Genomic DNA, 8,286 nt, shown 5'->3' on the forward strand with positions numbered 1-8,286 from the left:
CCACGAGAAAAGGAAGAAAAAAACACGCGTCTCGTGTCAAAATGCCAAGGGGTAGTGCGTGTATTTGCAATTTCTCTACACGGTTCTGGTTCTTTTTCCTTTCCCCCTTTTTTTCTGGGATGTGTGCAATATTTCCGAATGAAAATAAATTCCAATGAAATGGCACCATTTGCTTCATGCCCTTTTATGATTGCCCTCATTTCTTTCTTTTTTTTCGATTTTCACTGCCATCATTCAGAATAGGGCTCTGTAGTTCTTTGATGATTCGGAACATTCCATTTGAATTCATTTTAAAATACATTTGCTATACGTGACGGGTTTGGGAGGGTTCCCGTCCGCTTCCCGATCCGCTCCCATTGCGCAGAATGGGATTTTTTTTTCGTTGATGCCTTTTTTAAACTTATCTTGAGTAATCTAGAATTTTGATGATCTATTTCACCCATGGCAGAAAAAAAATAACTCGAACCCATTTAGAACAGCGCTAGTGAAGCGCAAAATCATTTCACACATGCATTGTGTGCGCCATGTCTTCATTGCCAGCGTTGCTTCACATTACCATGGCTTGCAATTTTCTTTTATCGACTCTCCCCTCCAATGCTTTAATGTTCGGTGTGGGATGCCTTTCGCACCTCGCATGACGATGTCCCCATGTCGCAGCCACATGCATGCCGTGCATCCGTTCAACCGTTTAAACGTTCCACCAGTCGCCAGTAATGACAATGGTCTACCCCAGCAACGAAAATGAACCTCCCACCCGGGGACGGGAAAAACCAGGAAATGAAATAAAACGCTTGGGCCCGAGCAACGCGGCGGCGAAGAGTGCTGGTGCCGGCTGCAGACGATTGCATCGTTAAGACACCATGACGAATGGGTTCTTTGCAAAAGACTTCCCATGAGCGTCTTCCTTCTCACACATCGGAATGCCATTTATGCTTTGCCTCGGGAAATTCTTGCATCGCCGTATCGCCACACTCTGTCCCCTGTGCGATTTCGGCGAGACAAAGTCAGAATGGTAAAAGCCACGCCGAAAAAACAGCCCCTGAAGAAAAATGGCCGCCGGGTAGGCACTCACACAGACACTCACGCAGACACACAAGCGCGCACGCCACAATAAGGCGCCAGCCAGCCAACGACAAATGCAGGGTCGCATAATTGGTATCGAGATTTTCTTGGCGATTCCACTTTCTTTTCCATGGAAATAAATATCTACCCCGTCATTCCGTGCCTCCCCCCTGCTTGGAGGCAACACCCCCAGCTCTGGCTCTTTGGTCCTTTGGGCTACGATTTTCCGCCATCCTTTCCATCCCATTCAGTGCGTTTGGGGAAGAGGAAAAGCCGACGAGCGAAACGACGGCCAGACATGGAAAAGGTCTCCCGATGGGATCAAAAATGTAATTAATTTTTGGGCCAAAAACAAAACCCGGAAGTCATGCATGTGATTCTGTGTCTCTGTGTGTATGTGTGTCGTGGTTGTCACTGGGGCTGAGGTTCGGATGAAAAGAAACAATTAGCCGCCTGCTTTATGGGCAGGTGCCTCGGAAGGGACCGAATGTACCAAATGAGCATAAATTTGGCCGCACTCACTTTTGCGATACACTCCCGTTCTACGTGCATCGTCAACTCCCTCCTTGACTGCCGGAAAAGGGATGGGGGAAATGTATGGATGTATGTACAGCCCGGCCACCACCACATCACCGAAGCTCTCAGTCACATCTGTGACAGCAGCGAGTGACAGTTGATTTGAGGCCTGCCCATGAATTAGTCGAAACCCGAGGGCGAGGGTTCTGCGCCACGTTTCGTGTTTCGTGCTGCTCAAGGATTATCCTTCAATAAAGTCGGTCTCGCCCCAACCGGGCCCGATCTCGGCGGCCGGATATGTGTGTGTGTGTTTGTGTGTGCACCCGGGTAATTAGGAATCTAATCAAGTTTACCATCGAAACCATGCTGCTAATGAGACAAAATTGTGACGTTTGACGTGTAGAATCAACAGCATCCCGCAAAGGGAGCGCGACCTTCGAAAGGTAAGTAAACGGTGGTGCCACCATTCGCACGTGTACGCATGAGTGTACGCGCGGCAAGAACTCGTTGCAAAAATGTGCCCCACCACTTCACGGTGCGGTTTTGTCATCTGCCATAACTCTGTAGCCGAAGGACCGCTTCTTACGCGGGACTACACGGGACCCCATCCAGCGGGTGCGTCCCATCGGGCAACATAAGCACGCCCCACCGGGAGCCCTGCTCGGGCAAAGTTCGAAAACATGACTGAAAGTTTAAATTAACTCCAGCCTACCTCCGAAGCTACGCGCGCTCGCACCGTGTGTATCGAGTTCATGAGCTGTTGCGGTTACAAAACGGTCCGCGGGTCTGCGGATATGCAACGGCAGCATATTCCGCCATTTCACTTTACTTGTTCCGCTCTATAATAAGCAAAATATTTCAAACATTTTAAACTTTCCCAGCCGACAGCCGGCGTTACTTTTATTTTCACTGTTTTCACTTGCCTCGTATTTGCTTTTTTTTTTTTTGCTCTTGCCCTCTCCCCTTTCTACGCAAATATTTAATCCTTGCCATCGGCAGTTCAATTTCTTCATGTTGAATTTTAATTTCCTTACAATGCCAACCCGGCGCCCCTGTCCCTTTTCGTTTATCACCATCGTCATTTTTTTTTTCTTCTTTCGGCTCAACTTTTGGCAACTTTTACCCACTTTTTTTTTATAAATACACATTTTTCGCTTTCTTCCCCCTAAGCGGTGCAGTTGAGCTGCAATAAAAAAGAAGATCACAGCCCACACGCTCGCTTTCCCTGCAGATGACAACGTCATGAAAGTTTATTAGGCTCCGAAAGGGGGGGGGGGGGAATGGTGCTACTGGGCCCCCGAACCGTTCTCGGCTTGTGTTTATGTTACGGCATTTCGGCCGTCCTTTTGCGCGGAAAATGTGCGGAATGAAAATCCTTCTTAGCATCCAATGGATTTCAAATCTCCGATGGGAATTGTAGCCATTACGCGTTGTTTCGGTATCGTACGGTTTCTCGTCTCAATCACTATCCTTCGACTGCAGGGAACGACACAACACAGTGTAACACACCACATCCTCACGCGAGAATGTTTCGACTTTCTTATCGACTAATGACTCTTGCCGACAACTTTAAGCCCAAACGAACCGTTAATGTGACGGTTGGAGTAGTTGAAGGCGAAAAAAGACATGAAAACGACCCACCAACTTCCATCTCCATCCTTGTCGCCGTGTGCGGAAGTGTAGCTGCCACTATTAATACCTTGCGCTGAAGCACACCCGGTTTTACGGAAGCCACACACCGAGCGGACATCACCCAGCACCGAAACGTCAACGGGATAATACCGGGAGCTCAGATAAAAATAATCACAAACTTTACCCACGACGTATGATAAAAGTTCTGGCCCGACTTAATCCACCCGTCCGGGTGTGGCTTCCGACGCGGTCGGTCGCGGTCGATATTACTCGCCAGAGCGGGTAGTAAACCAACGAGTCGGTGAGTCGGCGAAGCAAAATGATGCGGAAAAGTTTCGGTCCTATTACGCAATTAGAACGACTTCCATACGACTTCCAGTTCCATGCAGCAAAATTGCATTCTTCCCTGTGCTCCCGCAGCCCCACTGGTGGAAGCCATTCTTGTAGCGGCAATCGTGAAAAACGAACCACTGTCCGAAGTGGCTACTAAAGTGGCACTCTACCTGAACCAAAGATAACCGTTCAACGAAGCACCTGCAACTTGCACCGGGACGTGCCAGCAAAAGCGATAATAAGTCGAAGGAAAGGAAACTATCGCGTTCAGGATGGCAACGACTCATCCTTCTCCCACTTAATGAAACGATGACAAACGCGGTGCACAACGGGTGGAAAAAGGTAAAAATGTGAGAAGAGTTTACTACTTCAATTTCTTCAGACGACTTACTTCCCCCGGTCCCAATACTGAGGGTGGAAAAAAAAGGATACTAAGACCGCTCGCCCACTCGCCCGAGGAAGAATAGTTCGGGCGAAATATTGCCAACAATTTAGCTCTACAAATTTCGTAATTTGCTCTTGACGTGCAAAATGTACGGCGGCCACTCGAATGATGAAAGGTAATGAAAGGCAAGCGAGCTAATGGAAAAAGTTCCTTCATTTTTGCTCCCGTTCACATTACTTTCTCAAAAAAAAAAAGTCGACCACGGTTCGTTAATTTCGGGACCAACTTTCCCCGGGACGTCCGCCTGCGTCTTTATCGGTTCGCAGGGGTGGCGCACTATCAGTAGCATGGAACGCTCTTCCCCCCACTCACAATCAGACCATCACACACACACACAATTCGCACCCTCCGCATAAGTTCACCGAGAAGCTGTTCCAGCATGTTCTTTATCATGCAGGTCGCGAGTGAACCACCGAGTCTGCCGATGAGCAACTTTCGATAAAAATACCTTAACTTCATCGAAGAAAATTACAAACATTCCTTTGATCTCTAGTGCAAACCCATCACCCATGACCCTCCTCCACAGTCCACCCGCTCGCAAACGAAAATACGACCTTTTAGCAATGGAAAATACATTTTTAAAACATTCCGCTTCTGTTCCGCTGTCGCCTGCGCTGATTACGCCGGTTGGTTGCGTCCCCCGTGACGGGACGACATTTGAACGCAAGAATCGAAAAACATTAAGACCCCTCATGCGTTTAAAATGATATTTTTCTTATCTTTTTCTGCTTCCACCCCCTTGCAGCCCTCCCGACGGTTGGTGCATTGCTGCGAACTGTCTGTCACTCGAAACCAATCTAGCAGGGGACGATGCACAAGGACGTCGCACAGGAAATGGATTTTCTTGCTACACTTCCGGGACACCCGGGACTACCACCCGACAGTGGATGTGTATGTGTGTGTGCGCTAGGAAAACGCAGAACACGGTACACATGAACGTCGCGCACAAAAATGCGACAGGAGCGCCCGAGAATGAGAAACTTTCGAGGTGCGCTTAAATTATTCATATCCAACTCCCGCGGGAGTCACGCGGTACTCGCGGTTGTTTTATCCCACCCCGCCAGAAAAGCAAGCCTTAAGCCAGCGGGCCAAAGCGGCCAGCAACAGTGTGTCCCCGTCGCTGATTGCATCTCCCGAAAATGGTCCACCCATGTCGCCCGGTGATGATTTCTTCTTATCTCAGATTATACCCACCACATCCGGGTGGTACGGAACGGCTGATGTTGTTGTTGTTGCTGCCGTTGCCGACGCCGTACACAATGCACCAGGCGTCCGAAAAATCCGCCAACCATCCTCCCCCGTCCCCCCACCATCACCCCTCGGGCCGCGCCGTTAATGGTTTCATCCATCGCATCTATTATTTACACACGCGAACCGCGCACCGCAACTTTCGTGCCGCGTGGATCGGTGAAAGATGTGCCACTAATACCGAAAAACCGACCGACCGACCGGCCCGGTTCGGGAACCACGGGAGCTCGCAGAACCGGCACGGCCAGGCCGGCACATTTCATAAGAAATATATTTATATTTATGCAAAATTACCAGCACAGGGAGCGGAAAAGCACATTAAAAATGAAAATTACTCTCACTGCAACCGGGTCCGAGCGGGTGTTTCTCCTCGGTTCGGGCAACTGCAACAGTGCCAGTGCCGAAGCCACCGGCACAAAGACGCTGCGGCACTCCGGGTACGGGGACGTACGGCCGTGCATAACAACGCTGCCACTGCTGCTGTTCCCGACGGTGGTGGTGGTGGTGCAGCATCATCACAACTGGTACAAACTAAGGCAAACAAGAAGCTTAAAGTTTTCCTGCTAAACTTTCGTTCGTTCCCGGGGTCCCATTTCCCTCGATCCAATCCTGTCGGAGCATCCCTTCTGGTTTCAATGTCTTTGTGTCTACGTGCATGTGTGTGTGTTTGCTGTTCGTGTGCATGTGCCGGATACTGCGGGGTATGTTTGTCGACATTATGCAAACCGATCCACTGCACAAAAGTGTTGCCTACACTTAGCCCCTGTGTAAACAGCAGAGCAGCACTGGATGGGAATGGTTTCGCCTTAATTCGCATCGTAAACGATGTAGACCTGGCCGTTACACATACATAGGGAGAGCGGCTTAATATCTGTGTCGGTGGATGTGTATGTGATGTACTACACTTTACACCGCCTGTAAACAACTGGACATTAATTTCAATTTAAATTATTAAGTCCTATTTTTCACTCTCCCGCCTAGCCTGAACAGTCTGAACCAACCCAAGAAAGCCAAGATTGCTCGAACGGACAGCCATTCTGGGCGGCCCGAGACCGCTTCTAGGCTAGTGCTTGTGCTTACTTTTTATTGAAAACATTCAGCAATCGGCAGTATGCGAAGTAATAAAATGCATATCCACCACGATCAGGCGGGTCCGGTCGGGCTGGCGGCCGGGCCGACCAAGCAATATTACGTGTTTATGGATATTTATAGGCTGAAGTTAATAGTAGTGCACCCAAAGAATGAGCAACTTTTCGGTACACCACAATCGTCTCGTTGCTTACATTTCATGTGCCGCTGCCAGCACGAAACAGCCCGAGAATGTCCCCATCGAGCGATTCTTTGGTTTGAAAGGAAAAACAGCCTGGTGAGGAGGGTGGGGCGAGCGGCAAGCTCTTTCACACTGCGACATCGTAAGCTACTTTTTCTCAGCCGACGATGGCGACTGGCAATCGCAATGTGGTCACAGTGTCACAATGCCGGGGCCGCATTAAACTGGCAAACGGAGGAACCACGGGACATACGGGCAACATTCAATATCGTTCCGAGGATTCCGGGAGTTGCAGAATCACCCAGAACTGCGACAATAACACACACAGCCATACAACAACGAAAAAAACTTCTAAACCTGTTTCCGGTTTATTGTCAGCGCCGCGCTACGTTGGGAAATAAAAATTCACCCAAAGGCTTCCGGCTCTGGCAGCAAAACTTACTACCATCAGGCGATGGAGGGCCAAAATGCAAAAAAAGGGAAACTTTTACCCGACCCGAACCGCACCAGTTCCCACCGGTGGTCCCCTGACTGTCAAACAGTTCAATAGAGGTTGCGTACCACAGGGGAGGGGAACCACGGGCGACGAGTGTCAGCTTATGCAGGTGAACTTTTCCACTTCTGGCCCAATCAATTCAATCAACTGCTGTATTCTTAACTACTTCCTACTTCCCCACACACACACTTTTGGCCGACGAGTTGAATCGCGCCACCCAAAAAGTTGCCAACCTTATCGTGAGTTTGTAAAACTCGTCTCCGTTGCATTGCGATACACGCACAGTGCCAGCGTTCCCCCTGCCGTACTGGAGGGTGGATTGTGGCAAAAGGATTCGAGCGAAATATGGAACCGCAACTTTGCCTTCTGTCACCGGAAATGCAAAATATCAATTCTTGGGTGACCTGACCTCGTTGGCGTGTTTCCCCCGTCTTGCTTGTCATTTTGTTTGAGTTGTTGTGTGGTTTGGCTTCGGAACATGAATGGAGCGGGAATAAATTCAACGCAATGGCCGCTCACATTGTGTTGCGTGATTTTTGTATGCCTCACGGGGAGTCTCAAGCATCGGACTGGCCCGGCTAAAAACTAGATTAGGCAACTTTATTTTATTTATTTTTTCCTCACTCAACCTCCCTGCTTTGGCAAATACCAGGCCTGCAGCATTACAAGCCCTGCTACAACAACAACAGCAGCATCCAGCAAAAAGGATCCATCCCATCGATCCATCCGTCTCGCCCCCCCCGAAACTGTCCGAAAAGTCCCTCCCCCACCCCTACCCCTTCTTCCCATCCCTAAAAACGGCCCCCTTTTTCCGGAGGGGATTGAATCTTGCTTCTTTTTGAAATATTGATTAAGTGATCCGCCCTTCTCGACAGAGCGCCACGAAAACATCGGCATCGGTCGGATTTTGCAAGTAGTCACGTGGTTGGGAAAAGTTAACGAACTTTCCGGTCAGGATTTTCGGCACTCTCCCCCCTCCCCTTCCGTACAGACTAATCCACTGCCTTGCGGAGACCGAGCGGACTGTTTCCACTGACCGGGGCTACTACGATGGTGCGGAAGCGCGGCTTTGCCCAAGGGACCGCAGATGCATTGCAAATGGTGTAGCCATAGAAACCGCTTGTAATGTGTGTGTGCGTGTATGTGTGTTGCAAACGGGCGTGCTCGCAATGCAATACCGATTACATGCCGATGCTGGGTTGCGCTGCGTGCGATCGGGCATGGTTGTAATCAAACGTAACGAAGCTTAAATTGACAAGCAAATTGACACCCTTCGAGTCGGCC

The sequence above is a fragment of the Anopheles gambiae genome, chromosome 3 (assembly GCF_943734735.2).
Source record: "Anopheles gambiae chromosome 3, idAnoGambNW_F1_1, whole genome shotgun sequence".
Taxonomy (NCBI): Eukaryota; Metazoa; Arthropoda; class Insecta; order Diptera; family Culicidae; genus Anopheles; species Anopheles gambiae.